At 46.0% G+C, this 19,203-nt stretch overlaps 1 protein-coding gene across 2 annotated transcripts in view; it reads right to left on the bottom strand.

Annotated features, from left to right (window-relative positions):
* Positions 1-19,203, bottom strand: part of SMAP1 (small ArfGAP 1) — an 88,130-nt gene that overhangs the window by 68,476 nt on the left and 451 nt on the right. The window lies entirely within an intron of this gene.

A 19,203-nucleotide genomic window follows, 5' to 3' on the forward strand; every position in this document is an offset into this window, starting at 1 on the left:
TGTGGCTAACGTACCTTAGCTTGTGCAGTTGCTTAATGTAGCCATGATGGTTTAAAACAACTACGGCAAGGTCTTGTGCACCCAACAGCTTGTCCAGTTTTTGCAGCAAAGTAGAAGGCACAATCTTAGGTTATACAGAGGAAAGCCAGTTTTGACCAGGTCACTATGGAGACAGGAAATATTCATCATCTACGTGCTGGCCCAGTTTTTATCTTATAGGGTGTTTACACAACCATTTTTCTTTTTTAAAACCTTATACAACTCTGGCTGGGCACTGCTCTTTAGGTCACCTATCTAGTTTCCTATTCCTCAGATTTTTCTCAACTTAGTCCCCATATACATCAACAGGACAAGGCTGGGATGAGGGTTCAACATGACCAAAATCTATTTTAACAAATGAGGAGGAAGACTGCTAACTTGATAGTTTAATAGCTTAGCTTAGAATTGTTAACAAACAGTAAGATTGTAATATGTAACAGCTATTATTCTCCTGGAGAGGAATGGTTTTGTTTTTTCCCAGAAGCTCAAAGTTCATTAATTTTTACTAATTTCTGAATAACTCAGGCAAATAAAACTTAACTGAGCAACAGAGCAACAAACTAAACAATGGAATAACATTAATAAACCCGAGGCCAGATCAAAATGCGTACGTGTAATCCCTGAATTTATTTCAGACTAATGACAGTGTGCAATATTAAATACTTCAAATAAGAAGTAATTAATACAAATCAATTATGCCACACTAAGTAGTAGGAAAGAGAAGTTATAATTTGTCTGTACAGGCACCAAAACACTTGTTGTACGTACAATAGGTCAGTCTAAGCAAAAAGAACTACTCTGACTAGGTACTTTATGCCAGTTAGCTTTTCTCAACTTCTCCAGAAAGTTGGTGGCCTGCAAACCTGTGTCAGAAATGTTCAAGGGTAAACTGGATTGATTCAATAACAATTCACAAATTCAGAAAAGTAAGCTAGCTTTTCTGCTGTACATAATCTGCTACTGAAATAAGAAAACAGACATTTGGCTTCAGCAATGGAGACTGAACGTTAAGGATGTCAATGACTGCTAATTTATATTATTTAAAACACCTTTACATGGCAGTAACAAAGCTACCTTACCTGTCAAGAACTGCCATGACACAGCGCTAATCCCACTGGCCAACATTAGTAGGAAATGTTGTCTGGTATAAGTTTTAATACAATAGTTAATTTTATTCTTTTGAAAGCCATTTAATACAAGCTTCTTACCAGAATGGCTGGGCTGAACTTCAGCGACTTCCTACATTGCTATCGGGGTACCATTTCTGATACCAAATCCAGTTCAAATAACGTTTGTCATTTAAGTGTAACCATTACAATAACCAATACCAAATACAGCCTCACATGGTTTATCGTGCATATTGAGTTGTATTCGTAGCTGCAATTCAGTTACCTTCAGAAGAAGCAGAAAGGCGATAAAACTTCCATTTGAAATTTAAACAGCTAAAATAGTCAAGCTTCGTAAAACCCAAACAGAAACTTGTATCTGAGATGTTACACATTCGCGTAAATTAATTTGGATTCCTGGATGTTAACTGGAAAAAAGCAAGTGATGTTTCCCGCAGGGCTGGCTCTGGCTGGGCCAGCTAGCGTTCCCTGACAGCAGCCTGGACGGCTGTGCCCTGTGCCACATCCCGCACTGTGCCACTGCACTCAGCAGGAAAAGCCCCAGGAGAGGAGGAAGAGGGGACACGTGGTTATGGGGTCCCTCTTCCCATAGAACCGCTACACGTGCTGAGGCCCTGCCTTCCAGGAAGTGGCTGGACACCTGCCTGCCGATGGGAGGCAGGGAATGAACTCCCCTGTTTCCCTTGTGCACGGGGCTTTTTCCTTTCCTTATCCAGCTGTCACTAGCCCAACCCTCAAGTCTGTGTGCCCTCCTGTTTTCTCCCCATTGCACAGGAGAGGGGAGCAGGAGCTCAGGTGCGTGTTCAGCTGCTCACCAGGGTCAGCCCACCACAGCCACTGCCAGATTCACCTGCATCCAGGAATTGTGTGCCAAGCTTGCATTGGAAACTAGAATTTAACCAGATGCACAGAAACACCACTGACTGTGACATATTTTGAGTATTTAAGTAGTCTTTTATTAGAGACCATCTAGACTTTTAGAATGAAAGTACAGCCACAGGACTCCACATTTCCTGACATCTCAAGTTTTCTTGCTAGAAATTGCCAGGTAACTTGTGAATTTCAGAGACAAACTGGGGAGCTTTTTCCCCCTCTTACCATAAACTTCCATGTCCCTACAGTTATTGCACAGAACTTCTCCCTACTTGCAAAAACATCTACAGATACCAAAAGGATGAGACTATTTCAACATCAGAATTCAGCTGCTTTAAACCTAAGCAATAAAGAGCCTGAAAGCCATTGACAATTTTAAACACAAATCTTCACATAAGTTGATTTTCATCCAATTTTTAAGTTGCTAAAGAGTTATCTGTCTTCACGACACATATTCTAAAATGATTTCAAAGTATGAATTTTGTGAAAAATAGGCATCATTTTCATGTATTTTCTGTTGAACTAGATGCTTTCTCTGAACAGATTCCAAAGATCTTCCCACTTTACCCTTTTCAGAGGATGATTTTTGATGATCTATTTCTCCTCCATATTATTTAAACTGGACTAGTTCCTTGCACATGTTTAATGTGCCCCTTATAGCCCTTTCTTCCCCAGCCACTGAGTTCATTTTGGGCAAAATGATTTAGTTGGTTGTATTAGAAAGTTGATCAAAGAGGCCGCAATAAACACCCGCAGCCCTGCTGACGCACCCTGCTCGTGTACGTACAGCTTACACAAACAGCCATGTGAGTACAGCTGATCCAGGTCTTTGGGCAAGAAAAACAAGAGCAATGACAATGCTGAGGCCAGTATAGCGCATTACAGAAGGTAACGAAGGCCGAGGTATGTTAGTTCCTCCAAGTCCAAAGTTTAAGTTTTATTCCGGACTGCTGGAACTACACGTTGCAGTAGTGGGTGCATGTGCCTGCTTCTAGTACAAAATGAGGCTTAAAGGCACTTACCATTTAATGCTGAGGAAAAAGTAGTTTTATCTGCATTAGGAAGAGCTCTGAAGCCCTGTTTACTAACTGTATATGAATTAAAGTAGCTCAACACAGTAGGAAACGCTTTATGTCTCCTTTTGATTAGTCCTTACAAAATCCTTTGACTGCCTTAAGCAGTCACCGGTAGCTTCTCCTCAGCGTCTTACGGCCCCACTCAACTACAGCTACACGATACCAGCCAAAACTAGGGCAGGGGCACGCATACTTCCCACACGGACATATTAAAAAATTAATTCTGGAAGGAAGCCAAACACTACAGGTAACAGAGCACTTCCTCCTATGCATCTCAAAACAGTCCATAGCAAACTTCTCTGGGCCAACACCACCCATTTCTTCTGCCAGACTCCAGCTCCGTGGCTCTTCCCTTCACTCCAACGTCACCGACTGTGCCCCGAGCAGAAAGCAAAGTCACTGCAGTACGCTGCTCTTCCTCCAAACAGGACAGCTGGCTGACAGATTTTGTTTGTCAAATAACGGGCTCCATCTTGTGGAATAGCGAATTAACTGCAACAAGATTTACACATCTAATGGTTACCAGCCGGTTGGTTCCTAAAGAGTCACTTCTGCTGAAGATTCACCAAAGCCTGGGTGGCTGCATCAACATAAGCATGCTTGTGCAGTGCTCTCTCCATGAATTCCCCACGCAATACTGCCTGTGTAAGTGCTCTGCTACTTAAACGAAGCTATCAATGAACATTTTCCAGAAACATCTGTCTTCTCCAACGTGAGATTCAGATAAAAATTGTGTACAGAAAACAAGTGTTCTTATGTATCAGATATATTAAAAAAGAAAAACAAATATGTAAGCAGCAGTTGTATTTTGTGCGATTCGACAAGCAGCACCACTAACACAAGAGTCCCACCTCCAATGGACACACAGGGAAGAAGAAAAGTACGAGGCAGAACCATAGAGATTCCTATCAGTTCCTCCCCTCAAGGCAATGCACTTGAGAAAGGGACTAAATCATGACGGGACTAAAATGCTCAGAAGCACTACAAGTACTGTCACACATGTTCAGTATTATCCTGCTGTTTCAGAGACTGTCTTACTAGCTTCCCTGGAAGCTGCTCAGTTCTCCTGGAAGAAGAAGAATCCCATCCACCATCTCCTACCATGTATGATTCAGACTCACACATGTAACACAAAACACACCCCAGAAACAAAACATAATGTAACTACAATCTTAATCACGTCTACCGAATCAGTTAAGTCTTCAAATCAGGAAGAAGAAGCCAGGAAGAAATACATCAGATTTTGTGAATCAAAGAACGGATCTCAGAAAGAGCAAAAATCTTGAGGATCTTACACAAAGACCTTTACGCAAAGGAAGTTGTGCAAGAACCACAACACATGAATCTTTACTCTTGAATAAAGTGTTCTTCAAGGACCTTGAACCTTTAGTCTTTACAAACTGAAGATATGGGACTATTTACCTACCACTTGCTGCACTGAGTTAGTTCCTGATTAAAAGGAACAAACAGCCTGAAGCAGCTTTGTGTCACAGGAAGCTCATTCTCATCTTTCCCCACAGTAAGGTAATTCTTTTCCTATACAGCAGAGGCCCTGCTTTACCGCCATACTCAAAGGCTACGAAAATCATGCGAATGCACTCTTCATGTTCTTTTCAGATGTGAAGGCATGCAGCAAAAAGCTCTTTTATACTGAAAAAAAAGGTGACAAGTCTGTAGCTTAGGCAGATCTGCAGAGTAACAGAGTGGGTTGGGAAGGACCTTAATGATCACCTTGTTCCAAGTCGTTATTAGAAATCTCTTCTAGATGGCTTAGTAATAAGCCTGTATTTTGACAGCCCAACTCAAAAATCACTGAGAATTGGACGGTTCAAGACTTCTTGCAAGAACAGTGCAAAGACAAGACTTGGATGCACTGCTTCATTATTGTTAGCCAAAATCTGCTAAGTGGAGTAGAATTTCAAGGACAGGATTCCCTCAAGTTTGTCTCTTATGTCTGGACAACTGTTTTTCATCAAAGTCATCAACAACCCCCATAAGCTCAGTCTTATTCCTAACTCTGAAGAAGCGACGCAGCGGCTTTCTGAACAAGACTCTCCCCCTGTGCAGCCTGCCCCACCGCTGCAACTCGGAGGGAAATCTTCCTAATCAGCCAGTTTTAATTAGTCCTTCAACTCACTAATGCTTGCTTCCACAGCATCAGTAAGTGTTAAGTGTTTTAAGGAAAGACAGCACCCCTATTCCAACAAGCGTATAAAGCCTTAACTAGAATGGTACCACAGTGACGTGAAAATTCTTCCACTTCTGTTCAAGCCACAAAATAAAGAATACCTAATTCAGCTGATTTACCTGATGACCACATACAGCTTCATTAGAAAAAAAATAAAGCAAAGCTCTAACTACTTTAACTCTGGAGCACACTCAAGTCATACAGCATTTCAAACATCAAACCCCTTGTTTGGGAAACTTCTTAGAGCTATGTGCAGCACGCAAATCAGGACTGGCTACTTACAGCTGTTGAGGGTACACAAGAAAAGTCAGTTTATTCTTGTGAAGAGCAGACTTTTACTCATGCCAAATTGCTATTAAGTAAGAAATCTTGTAAGGTGACAAGAGATGGGATCAAAGTATTTTGGCTTTACCAACAGCCAGCTACTAAAAGTCTGACTGAATAAGACCCTGGGATGTTTGCTTTTCCAAAATAATAATAATGTCACCAAACATTAGGTAATGATAAGATGCAAATGTTAAGTTGTTTAACAAATAAAACAATATTTCCAAGTCCATTGTGAGGTTATACACATACATACATCCCATACATAGTTGTCCGGTCTTCGTGGAATATTAAGAGAAGAGAGAGATCAAGAATGGCTTTTGGGACGTTCGTTCCCAAAGTATCACCAAGATTTCCTACACATTTCTAAGATGACAATATTTAAATAAAACACGTTCCTCACCGGAACCCTTGGTTACTGAGCACACACGTGCATGGCATATCCAGAGTGCACAGGACACTGCCACAGCATTCCTCTCAGCCTCACAGGATAGGAGCACACAGCAGCATCCTCTTTGGAAAGGAGAAAAGCAAACCCTTCAGTATGGGAAGTGTCAGCAGTGCCAACCTGGCCACATTCAATAAGCTAGCAATTGCAGAAATCAAATTTCAATTTGGCGAAGGAGTAGTGCTGATTTTACTCAGGCTGTTTACTTGAAAAGAGAAAAAGCACCGCTCATGTCAGAGTTTAAGCTGCAAGAAAGAAGCATGCAGGCAGTCATTTCCTCTTAACAGCATCTGGTATTTTCTAAGACAACACGGTTATGGAGCATATTGTGTATTGGTAAGAGGCTTCTGGAGGTGGTCTTCATTGCAAATTTTCCCTCGTCAGCAAGGAACTGTTGAAAGGCTTGCTGTTTTTAAAGTGAACAATTTATATTCCTTTTATATGCAGAAATAAAAGAAAATTTAGGGACTAGTAAGGTCCTACAAAAATGCTTTTTATAAGTTGATTGCTAAGCATTGAGAGTGATAATTGATGAGAGGAAAAATATACGTATGCAAATCTATGCCACTGTGGTATGATATAGCAGGTGCCCCTGTGTAGCCAGACCCAAGGCAAAGGTTATAGAAGCATCTGCTACAAAGTCTTCAGCCATCAGCTGAAGTTCTTCCTTTAAACAATGACAAAAGCCTCAGATACGAGATTTGCTTACAGGGTAAGTTTATGATATAGCCTATTTGCCATAAAACAAGGAAGAAAAATTACCTTTGCCTATCAGACTATCCATCTGGTAATCACATTAACTCCCTCTACCATTTTTACTCAAACGCAGCTGAAGAAGAGGCTGCTCAAGTAGATGCTCCCCAAACTCGGCAGCCTCTGCGCAGCCCTCACTAACCGGAGCAGCTCTCCCTCACACACCCTGCATTACGAAGCAGGCAAACACAGCGCCGTCACCTCTCCGCTGTGAACCTACATTTGGAAAAGACGCAGAGAGAAAACAAGAGAGCCAGGTCTGCAGACAAGAAGCAGAGTGCCAAATCTGGGTCCTTGGACTGCAGAGACAGACTGAAAGCATCTGTGAAGACTGTCCAGTCTCTTGCACCAGTCTTGGCTGGGATGGCATTAATTGTCTTCAGAGCAGAGCCTGTGCTGCTGTGTTTTGGGTTTGCAACCAAAACAGCACTGATAACACATGGGTATTTTATTTGTTGCAGGGCAGTGCTCACACAGAGCCAAGGACTCTCCTGCTCCTCGTGCTGCCCTACCAGCAAGGACACTGGGGGTGCCCCAGGAGCTGGGAGGGGACACAGCCAGGACAGGCAGCCCAGGCTGGCCAAAGGGATGGCCCGTATCATACGATGTTGTGCTCAGCAGTAACAGCTGGGGGAAAGGAGGAGGAAGGTTGAGGCTGCTGGTGGTTATTGTATTTGCCTTCCCAAGTAACCACCATACACGATGAACCCTATTTTCCTAGAAATGGCTGAACACCTGCCTGCCTGGAGAAGCAGTGAACAAATTCCTGATTTTGCTTTAATTGCATGCACAGTTCTTCCTTTACCCATAACCTACCTCAACCCACAAGCTTTCTCACGTTAACCCTTCTGGTTCTCTCCCCCATCTCACTGAGTGGCAGTGACCAAGGAGCCGTGCGGTGCTCAGCTGCGTCCTGGGACTAACCCATGCCATCCGTGCTCATGCCAGGGGTTTACTCACCACCCTTCCTCCCACACCTACCGCCTCCCCTCGCTTCCTCTGCAGGTGAAAACAGGCCACACTACGTAGGTGGTGATGCTGCACCAGTTACTCTTCTTACCTACTGAGAGCGGGTCTGGCCACCCCCCGACACTGACATGTGTCAGACTGGGCACAGGAACGGCCTACTGCGAGCATAAACGTCACCCCTCTTGGATGATGCCCAAGTCTGACTGTAGCACTGTTGGGGGGGATCTTATTAATGGGGATCTTACCAATGTCTACAAGAATCTTAAGTGTGGGAGACAGAGGGATTTGGCCAACCTCTTTTCAGTGGTTTGTGGGGACAAGATAAGGGGCAATGGCCACAAAACAGAACACAGGAAGTTCTGCACCAACATGCAAAAGAACTTCTTCAGGGTGAGGGTGACGGAGCACTGGAACAGGCTGCCCAGGGAGGTTGTGGAGTCTCCTCTGGAGATATTCAAGGCCCGTCTGGACGCCTACCTGGGCAGCCTGCTCTGGGGAACCTGCTTTGGCAGGGGGGTTGGACCCGATGATCTCTTGAGGTCCCTTCCAACCCCTGCAGTTCTGTGATTCTGTAACGTTACTAACCTTCAGAGCAGCACTCGCTGTGGACTTCAGGGTATGAACTTCGTGAAAGATCACACGAAAGAAGAGGTCAAAGAGGGCAGACAGTATCAGAAGGCATCACGCCACACAAGGCAGAAATGAGCTTCACATTTTCTATAAGGTTTCTTGCTTCCTAAAACCATGATACTTCTCTGAGACGACACTAATTACGATTCATACCAATACAGTTCAATGCTCCAGCATGACAGACACTTGTCAACACACAGTTATCGTGCACCACAAGATCAGCCACACACAGCTGGAAGGAAGAGTAGTTTCCTTCTAAGTAGTGCTCCCCACACTTGCTCTAACTAGGTTTGTGTTTCACAAGAAAAAAAATGCTCAATTTTTTCTAAAGCTTTTTCCCCCAAACATGGTTACTACTTCCTCGAGTAGTAAGACAAGTAGTTGTGGCTGGAAAATACTTGTTGCAAAATATCCGTTTCTTCAGAAGCCAGAAAGAGAAACTGAATGATGTACCAAAGTAATCAGTTGCATTTATTTTCACATACACAATTTAAATAAGTGTTTAGAGTGGAATCAAGGGTGCTCGAGAAGTATCAGCTCTCAAAATATATTCCCCAAACTTAAAAGGGTCCTCCAGCATGCAATCTTGAGCCTGGATTTCTTCTGTTACATATACTGTATGTTGTACATATGCCCTATTTCTTCTGTCTCCTTACTGAAGACAAAACGCATGACAATCTTTTTGCTAATAAAGCACATTTTTTGGAGTAACTTTTCTTTAAGAACAGCAACTCCGTGGAAATTACAGCAAGCCAGACAAGGGGTGTTCAGCATCACTCTGAGGCCCTTTGCTGTGAGTGCAGAACACCCAGGAAGATTGCTCCATACAGGACTGTGAAGCCTGAAGTTTAATAAAGGATTGTGATTTTCTGAAACACAAGCAGCCCTCAGCAGTTCAGTGAACCGAGAACTGGAAATAACCATGTAGGTATCACTTGGTACTAAGACCAAAGTCCGCGCGTTGGTGGCGGCTCCGGTTTAACCAGTCCCTAGGAAGGGAGCTCAGATGCACACACACACCTCAGCTAAAGAGCTAAAGAGTGACTATTAAGTACGACATTTGCTGCGTTTGAAGAAATGGATGTTTTTGCCTTTATCTACAGATTACAGGCAACAGAACTAATATCCCACAGGTACATACCCTATTAGAGAAGTCAAATGCTTTACAGAAAAGCATTGGGTTTTATCACATACTGGTTGTTTCTAGGAATTGTCATGGATGACAAACAAACCCAAATGACTTGAGCACACAACACAAAGAGCTTATTTAAAATTTATTACTCAAACCCAGCTGCTACTCACTAACACACTTGGACTCTACCTGCAAGCTCTGCTGCGTTCAGGAATAGCAGGTTACACGCAATAAATCATTTCCACCTCCTTCTGCAGAAATTCCTACAGTGCTACAGCCTTTAATCCCACTAAGGAAGCCATACGCCATGAAAGGCAGTGAAAGTGTAAGAAGACACAGAAAGCCCTACGCCTCCTTGAATCTACATTCCTTTAGTTTAGATTAGGTATTTGGAATAAGTTATTTTCTATGAGGGCAGTGAGGCCCTGGCACAGGCTGCCCAGAGAAGCTGTGGATGCCCCATCCCTGGAGGTGCTCAAGGCCAGGCTGGATGGGGCTTTGGGCAACCTGGTCTGGGTGGGAGGCGTCCCTGCCCATGGTGGGGGGGTTGGAACAAGGGGATCTTTAAGGTCCCCTCCAACCCCACCATTCTGTGATTCTATGAAGCTTTATCCATTGTCACTTAAGTACTTGACCAAATCACCTAACACTTCTGTTCCCTGCTGCTTACCAAAGAGCTAGCATACAAGAAGAGCACGGCAATCAGCAGCCAAACCTGGATACCAAATTCCTTTCCCCACCCATGCCAGGAGTGCAGCTCCTCATCAACATACCCATTTTCTGCCACAGAAATCAGAGCCAGGCGCAGCTTCAAGGCACAGAGCCACTTTTTCCCCAAATCACAGCTGCAAAGTTAGTTGCTTGGCAACCCTGCCCTGAGCAGCAGGCAGCCCTGCTCTGACAACCACCGAGCTGTGCTGCTGCTGCTCCCGCTCCCCCCACCACGTGCCAGAGCAGCCCGCAGGATGTCAGCGCCTTCCCTCGGGAGAGGCAGAGCAGCTGAAGGTCCAAGTTAACGGAGGTGGTCAGCGAGCTGACCTGGGCAGTTTTTCACATCCCTCATAGAAGTCATCGCCGCATCAGTCAGCTACAGGACGAGGGCTCTCCACATCTCGTACAGACCCGGAGCGCTGGGATGCTCTCTGTGCTGCCAGACTCTTCCTCCACTTCAGAGAATGGCCCCCCAGCACAACAGCACCCTGCTCCTCAGGTCAGAGGGACACAGATCAACTCTAGGGCGTTTGGGGTAAGGTGGGGACAGAGCAGGAACTCAGTGCCTCTTGCAAGCACCGTTACACCAAGCAGGAGCTCCTTGACATCCGCATACGTATGTTTATTGCCTGCTGGAAAGCAATGAGGGATCGATGCAGGAGTGGACGGTAAGTAAGGGTTAGCTCCATATCCTACAGTCAGCCACTGTAAAGAAAGATAACCATGAAAGAGATAGCAAGCTTCAACTTGAATTGGTAACTTTTCACAAGGATGAAGCTGCTTTAAGTCGCATCAAGTCGTTCAGGAAGAGCAGCACTGCTCAAGCTCCCAGCAGACATTAATCACGTAAGAAACCCAACGGGGAGAACAGGAATGCTGTAATAGTTTATCTTTGGCCCCTGGTCTGACAGAGGATATAATTTTTAGTCATAATCCAGAGAACCAACCAGGAGTTTTAAGATCTAGAGAGATTTCTGACACAGAAGGGATTCCTTGAAGGCAACTCGACAAGTAAAGATCAAGGTGAAGAAGGCAAGGAATGCCTCAGCCTTTTCCTCACCCCTCATCTCCAGGTCCCCTGCCCCATTCAGCAGCAGGTCCACATTTTCTCCAGCCCTCTCTTTACTGCTATCCTTTCTTCTTGTCCTTTACCAGACTGCCCTTGCCAGAGTCACCTCCAAGTGGGCTATTGCTTTCCCACCTAACCCCATTCCTGCACACTTGGGCAGTGCCTATTTTTACAGTGCATCACCTGTCCCTGCTTTCACCTCTTATATGTTTCCTTTTTATGTCTGAGCTTGCCAGGATCAGCTTGCTCATTTTTGCAGGCTCCCTGATGCTTTTGCTTGATTTCCTGCTCACTGGGATGTCCCCCCCCCCCCCACCCCCCGATAGTAAAAAGATGTGACCCTTGGGGAGGGGGGGAAAATCAACCAGCTTTCCTGAACCTCTTTCCTCTCAATAAAGTATCATCACGGTTCAGGTCCCCCACGAGCACCAAGGCCCATGAATGTTAGCACTCAAGCTGTCTGAGGAAGGCCTCATTGCTGCTTTTGCCTGACCAGGTGTCCAGGAGCAGACACCCACACCAGCACCCCTGCCAGTCTGCCCTCTAGCCCTGACCCGTAAGCTCTTAAGCTCATCACCCAGCTCTAGGCAGAGCTGCATGCAGGCCCGTGCTCTGACAGAAGAGGACTTCCAGTAGCCCAGGGCTGGTTACCACAGCCCAGCCTGTCCTTCCTGAAGTGCCTGCAGCCACCTACTGTCCTGCTGTGTCTCTGGGATGCCAGTAACATCGCAGCTCAGCCACCTCATCTTTACTCGTCCATAATACCTGAGAACTGTTGTTGCCAGTATGGTGGAGCTGGATTCCAGCAGTTACAGACCCAACAGGGATACTCCAAGAACCTCAGCGTGAGAATAGGATCTCACTGAACATCACCTGCTCGCAAGGCAAACTCATTAAGTCTTAGGGAATTTACTTGAGGCCTCCAGAGAGAACAAAAAGCACCTAAGTCAGTAGTGTAAGGCTGAATCATGCTCAAATGAACCTGTGTGAGCCAGTGAGGGAAGATGCAACACCTGAGCTAAATTAACCTCTGAGTACCCCCTGAGTAATAGCTGCTAATTGACTCTATTAAATCCCCTTAGGAAATCCGGGTTAAGGAGGGAGCCACCCCTCCAGGAAAGGTCCCTCCCTGGAAGTCTACTTATCACATACATGTGTCTGATTGCTTCCTCTGTAACACTGACAAGGACTACTTCGAGCTGCATCAAGGCTGCTTTGCTGTTCATTCGGACCAAGGAGGGAAGATTCACAGGACAGGAACAGCCTTAGCTTCACGAGAACAGATCTAGCAACAGAGCAGAGATTAACATCTGGCCTCAACAGCATCCTGCAGCAGTACCTCTCATGTCACTGAGGAGTGACACAGCCACAGGTGAGGTATCGTTAGGAGGGAGACACCAGTAGCTCCTGGCCAAAAGCACTCGGACATCCCGCACTGGAAGGCCAGAACAAGGTCTCACCAACACCACTGATCACTGCTCTGGGAACTGCCGCACCTTTATGGTCTGCACAAGGGCAACAGCTCCGATTGCAGAGGTCCATGCTCCTTAATATAGGGCTGCAAGCCATGGTAAGGATTACTGCAGCTGTATAAGAAAAGCATCAACTACACAAGTCCTGCACATATTTTTAATAGTCAAAGAAAGACTTAAGTTGCAAGGGATCTCCAAAGGTCAACTCTCCCGGTCTCCCGTCAAAACAAGGCCAACTTCAAAGCTGTATCATGCCACTTCGGGTCTCACCCTATCGAGCTCAGCTAAGTGCTGAAGAATGGAGATTCCACACAGAAATACCACAGTAAGGGCTTGGGTAAAAAGCCTTTAGGCAGCATGCAGAACTTCAAAAGCAGGAGTATGCATTTGCAAACAAGCCTGTTCTATTCCAAGTTAAACAGATTTCCTGCGGCTTGTGTCAGAGTATTTTCCTGCACTGAGAGAGTCAGGAGATAGAAACAAATCCTTCCCTATCGGGTAAAAAGACCACCACTGGAGTCGCCCAGCACTACAACAACCCCACTGCCCCATTCCACCTGCTTGCAGGTTGTGAGCCAAAGCCACCGTGCTCTCCCAGCTGGAAAGAGAAGCATCTCCTCCAGAGCTCGTCTCACACCAGGCAGTTAACTTTCCAGCTCTCACTCTTAAAGCTTCAGCCTCATGCAGCCAGTCCCAGCAAGAGGTAAAAGGGCACAGAACAAAAACCGAGGACTGGCGCAGCTTGTAGCAGCAGAGGATCAGGGAAGAAACCCTGCAGACACAGTGGCAAGAAAGCATGGAGTTTCTGGTCCCTTAAGGTCTTCAATGGTGTGATGTTCTGCAAAGAGGTGAGGAAAAGAATAATGTAACCAGATGAACCCTGGGATTTCTAGTGGCACGGCTCCTTCCTACTGTTAGAGGTCAAGACCCACCCTGAATCAAAGCTCATCGTTATTCCTTGTGGAAGGACAGGGACTGTAGAAGCCTTTAGCTGTTGTCTGTCCATTCATACTCTAGTCTGTTAAACTCGTGCTCTCATTATCAGCCTGGTCCTACAGCAACAAGAGCAACCTTACAACACAATCAAAGAATACCAGCAACTTCTTGATCCAGGTAGCCTAACTTCACGTGGGATACAGGTATGTTGGCTGGAACCAAGTACCACTGTGCAATCACAAAGCTACTGCTTGGTTTCTGCTCTGTGGCTGACCTTCAGTATCGGGCTAAAAGCTACACCTGAGCTGGCAGTTGGGGACTTCACCTCTGATACAGGCTAACTCTGCTCCATTTGCCCTCAAGTCCTACTGCAGCAGTCTCTCCACCTGTGGAGGCAGGAGAAAGCCTTGACCCCAGAAGGTAGAGCAGCCAGTACCTCATGCTAGATGAAGCTCAGACTGCTGACAAGCCAACCCAAAAGCATGCTGACACCGGCAGCCAGAGGCAAAAGCTCAAGCGCTGCTGCAGTGGGCTGAAAGAGTTAGCCATATGCTTTAGGGTAATGCCTAGGGAGAAGTACACTATTAAAGTATACAAGCAAGATACAACACTGAGACCCCCAGTCGCCAAAACAAGCAAAGAGCAGAAGTACCTTCAAAGACACTGAGGCTTAGATGCATTTAAGTTGGTCTCTCAGCCACAGAAGACATCAAACACAAGAGTCAATTGTCTGCAAAAAAGGAGCCTGAACAGCTAAGCACAGCAGGGGTTTGTTTTGACAGCTGGTTTGTCCAATTCAGTTTAAACTTTTTTTTTTGAGATAGGCAGGTTATTAGGCAAATTAAAGTTAGGTTTACTTAAAGCCAAGTTTGTAGAAACTGGCTTTGACTACACAAATTTCTGCATTGCGACTTCTCTTGCTCAGTTTCTCCCCAAATTCCCTAAAAGCCTATACTTGTTATTCTGCAGACAGAAGATCAAGTCATCAGTCATATACAAATGTCTAGGAATTGTACAGTACAGCTAAAATTTACTGAAAAACATTTGTTTAGTGCTCTAACTGTATCCAGTTTCACAAGCAGTGCCAATGTGTCCTTTTATGCCAGAGCTCTGGTAAGGGATCTTTTATCCAGACTTCATACCTCACCACACTAGAAGCGAGTAAACGTTAAGAGAAATGACAAAACGCCTGACACAGAAATGAATTCACCTTTTCTGACGGTCCAAAACATCTGAAGTTGTCTATACAAGATCTGCAAACTTCCAGTTACTTTACTGTAACTGCTCCAGTTTAAAAGAAATAAATAAAAATCTAATGGGGCTGAGAAGCCAGGTAATTGTCTTCTTGACAGACATGTGAATGCACCAGCAGAGTTCACAAGTCAACACCTTTGTGTTAAAGCCAACACCCAAACGCAAGGCATGACAAAGAGACAAGATGCTGGAGTACGTTCACGCTGGTTTCAAACGCAAGCCTCAGATCTGAACTCTGCTAGGAACAGCCAGCACAGTCTCACTAGCACAAGGTCTCCCGCCTTCAGGTCTTCTGCCTTTGCAGGTCTTCTTGCTCAGATGGCCGCTCCTTCGATAGCGGCGAATACCTTGACCCTTTCGAACAAAGCACATCTCCTTGGGGGCTTTGTCACACTCTTCAAGTTCCAAGTACTCGATGCACTGTTGTTTAACATCAGTGCCCACGTAACGCCTGCTGCCACGCAGTACCACGAGCCTGGCAGACTTCTAGCACGTTCTAACTAGGTACTGGGCAGATAGAAGAGCAAACCCTGACAGCCAAAGGGGTACTGAAGTTAATGTTTTTTTGACTGCGCTTCCACTTGAGAGATCTGTGAGAGCTGTTAGTGCTTAGGAGCACTAACATCAGCACAAATAGCGAAAATGCATTCAGACTCCCTATACAGCGGGAAAAAAAAACAACACAAAACACAGGTGCTTCAAGGTGGCTTTCAGCACAGTCTGCTTGACAGATCTGTAGCTATTTCTCTCTCCTAGAGCTCTCCAGTTCCTGCCAGCTTTACCTACCCACACACAGAAAACGACTATGAAGAGCTGCACCACACAGTGATGCACTAGAGGGAATTCCAGCTGCTCGTCTCTTCCAGAAACTCAGGATCACTGAAGTTACTGCCTACATGCCTTAGTATTTCCTACAAGTATTAGGAGTAGGTAGTATGACACTAGGAAGACATCTACTGCCTTGTGTGGACAGCTGCTCAGACAGGGACACCAAGAACAGTCAGCACAGACAAGAACTGCGCTGTCACCAGTCAGCCCGCTCTCCACACTCTCCCAAAAACCTCAGTGGCTGCAAAGACAGCTCCACAGCCTTGGATTTTGAGGCTTCTTCCCCACAGAGGTGGCATTGAGGCTTCCTGCGCAGCTGTGAGTGTGAAAGCAGCCCGGCCCTACAGCAGGTAGTTCCCAACACGTGCCAGCAGTGGCAGTCAGGTCCCTAGCAGCTCTTTCAACAGCTAAAAGGCAAATACCGAATAAAAAACGCTTCCACACACCGTACCCAGAGTCAGCAATCCTAATTATTGCTTCATGCCTCCTCTGGCAGATGCATCCTCAGCTGTATTCTCCACCTTCCGAAGGATTTGCAGAGCAAAGCAGCAAGGAGGTATAATCCCTGTCCAACTCATCCACAAACCTCACGCGTTAAGAAGTAGGCCAGAAAGCCATGGACGGGTTCCTTCTTGATACACGATCACTATTAATAATGGCATTATTATTTTGAGAAAGACATATGTATCTTTAAAAAAAAAAGAAAGATCCTCTTACACAGAGTAAGCACACAATAATATAGGAAGGGTGCATACCGGAAACTTCCTCAAACAATCCAGAAGGTCCTCACAGAGCAAGGAGCCACCTCAGGGATTTAGGAGTGGATGAGGACAAGAATCAGTTCCAAAGACCCCCTTTTTGATGCGAGATGTAAAAGCCGGCGGAGAAGCCTTAATGGTAGATGTGGTCAAAGCAACGCACAATAAAAGGCAAGTGGGACCACATTAAGTTGGTTAGGGTCTAGAGGATACTCACAAGGCTTCAGATGGTATCTGGCTGCCGAAGAATTCCCAGGGCCTCAAAGAATAGCAGTTAATAGGGATACACAGGTACAGCACATGAGGTTTTAACATCCCCGAGATGCAGCCATCTAAACAGAAGCCCAGGTAAACGGAACACCTGAGGCTTAAGACCCCAAGGAAGACTGCAACATCTCCAGGGAGAGGAAGGGGTTTGTGATGACTGCCACTGCACCTCAGTTCAGAGCTCGCTGATCTGGGCCGATGCGAGGCATCTGCAGGACCATACCAGACAGAAAGGTTTTAAATATTGGCAGAGGGAGGAAGAGCCAAAATGCAAGTGCAACTCATTTAAGCGTGAATAAACCTAGCCAACAGAAAGGAGGATGGCAGACAAGGAAGCAAAGCTTGCACAAAGAGGAAAGAATCCTAAGCTGAAGCAGACAATAGCTCCATGAAAAAAGAATCAGTAACACCACCAAAAGGAAATAGAAGTTCTGAACTAGAGCTCACACCAGAGAAGTCCTTAATTTTTTGTCATGAACAATTTCAGGAGTCAGTTTCCAGAAGGCAGGACTAAGAGAAGTCAGTTCCTCTAATGGAACTGACAGTGGGGAACTCCAGCCTGTAATTACAAATGTGTTTGGTGATGAGAGGGATGCTGCTAGCAATGTGAGCAGAGCAGGCCACTGGCAGAGCGTGGGGAGAGCCCACAGACCTGGTTTTCTTGCACAGACATTTTAAAAACTGCTGCCTCAGACATCCCTGTGCGCCATGACTAACAGAAGCATAACTTTGCCAGACACTGGTACATATTAGCATTCAACCACCATGGGTTAACTGTGAAACATCAGGAGAAAGAAAAAGCTGGCTGTATCTGAAAGCAGCAGCCTCCACTTTTCTTTTTTTCCTCAGCAAGTTTCAACAAGGGAATGACATGATGGAAGAGTTCAACAGTGGCGTTACATTTTGATGGCAGGGGAAGGCTTGATTTTTCAGCTGGCAAACCAATTTTGCTTTTTCTTCTGCACCACATCTTCTGGAAAGATACAAAAATCCAGAGTCCAGGGTATAATGGAGGCACCTCAACGCTGCTCACACAACTCCACTGCCTAGAAGGAAAAACTTCCTAAATGTAAGAAAGGAAATCTACACGGCGTCTCCACATCTCCCGGTCAGGAGCCCCTGGAACAGCTGAGGCTCAGCAAAGTTCACCATTCCACCTCCGGCATACAGAAAGACAACGTGGGAGGAAGAGGTTTTGGCAAAAGAGAAAACAGAAGACTTTAGAAATGCAGTCAAATTTTATCTTACTTAGCTACCTTATCTAACTTACTAGGAAGACTGAAAACAGATGACAGGTACTGGCAGAGGACGTCTGGTCAAGGGACTGGTAGGTGCTCCAGAACCTGGACAGAAGACACACGCATACTGATGGTAAGAGCTTTCTGCCAGTTCAAGCTTTGCCTTGTGAAAGATGAGGTGTGGAAGCATCAAAGAAGAACAGTGCAGAAAAACACTTGATAACACACACATGAGGAGGAGACTGGAAGTGTCAGTATTGCTGATCTGAAGTGGCAAGAGGACTACAGAGATTTATGAACAATACTTGGACCAGGTGGTGTTTGGAAAGAGGGAACATAAAACAAAGACAGAACTCAGCTGGAGAATTCGAGACACGGATCTTGAGCAACCAAGCTCTGAGGCCTGTGCTAGGGAGCAGCACCCGTGCGGAGCTCAGGCAGCAAGGAGCTCCGAGCAGCGCTCAGCATCGCATTCCCAAACACCAGTAGTGCACAAAACATATGATTTTTCCAGAAAAGCCCGGTCTGCAAAGAGTCTTCACACAGTAACCAGAAGCCTGGGAGCCTGAATTGCTGTGCTAGCAAATGGGTAAGAGTTACCTGCAAGATAACGAAGGCCTGACACCTTTGGTGTAACCCACACTACTTAGGTTTGTAAGCTCGGAAAATAAAATCATATTTCTGCATTTCCGTAAGACTGATGTATTAAATCACAGCACCACGCGAGACAGCGCACAGTTGATAATCGCGGCCAGAAGCAGCAGCAGATATCGATGGAAGAGGGGAATCACTGCCACGGGGCGCCCTGAGGCAGCTCGGGGCAGCCCACCGAGCTCCGAGGACGGGTCGGGACCGGGCAGGGCGGCGCTGGGCTCGCCACAGGCTGCGACCACTGAGGATAGCTCGGGAGGCAGAGCCCGCACCGTGCCGCCCCTATCTCGGGTCACCTTAACGGGGTCCCTCCAGACCGAGAAGGGCCAGGCGACACCTCCCGAGCCCACGGCCGGCACCCACACACGGACGCGGTACAGCGCAAGCCCCTCGCTACGGGACGCGGCGCCGCAGCCCCAGCAGCTCGCCCACCGCCGCCACACGCCTGGGCCGGGCCGGG

This window comes from Oxyura jamaicensis, chromosome 3, assembly GCF_011077185.1.
Source record: "Oxyura jamaicensis isolate SHBP4307 breed ruddy duck chromosome 3, BPBGC_Ojam_1.0, whole genome shotgun sequence".
NCBI classification, from domain to species: Eukaryota; Metazoa; Chordata; class Aves; order Anseriformes; family Anatidae; genus Oxyura; species Oxyura jamaicensis.